The 410-nt window shown below is 23.7% G+C and overlaps 1 protein-coding gene across 1 annotated transcript in view; it reads right to left on the bottom strand.

The window, feature by feature from the left end:
• Positions 1-350: 350 nt before the first annotated feature.
• The window catches only part of LOC135220115 (arrestin homolog), a 5,807-nt gene continuing 5,747 nt past the window's right edge, over positions 351-410 (bottom strand). The window contains exon 7 of the mRNA XM_064257427.1: positions 351-410. This exon is cut by the window's right edge and continues 739 nt beyond it. The gene's annotated coding sequence lies outside the window, so the exon portion shown is untranslated.

The raw sequence follows: 410 nt of genomic DNA, 5'->3' as shown, positions 1-410 counted from the left end.
AACGGTGTGTATACACAAATCGTTATGATATATATATATATTATATAATATATATAAGATAATATATAGCTATTCTATATTTATATATCTTAGTATATAAATATAAGTACACACACAAACACACACTGTGTTGTATATAATATATATATATATATATATATATATATATTATATATATATATATATATATATTTACACACACAAACACACACTCATATATATATGTGTGTGTGTGCGTGTGTCTGTGTTTGTTTATGTTTTACTCTGCTCTTTGAAAACAAAAGCATTGTTAACTTGGACAAAAGGCATTTCCTCTACATGCATGCACAGGCTTTATTGAAATGCAAGAAATAATTTAGCTGTTTTTATTAGAATAAAATTAGATGTATTCCAATTAATATAACTGAAGC

This window comes from Macrobrachium nipponense, chromosome 1 (assembly GCF_015104395.2).
Source record: "Macrobrachium nipponense isolate FS-2020 chromosome 1, ASM1510439v2, whole genome shotgun sequence".
NCBI classification, from domain to species: Eukaryota; Metazoa; Arthropoda; class Malacostraca; order Decapoda; family Palaemonidae; genus Macrobrachium; species Macrobrachium nipponense.
Note: the sequence above shows the minus strand (reverse complement) of the source record. Positions and strands in the feature narration are given on the sequence as shown.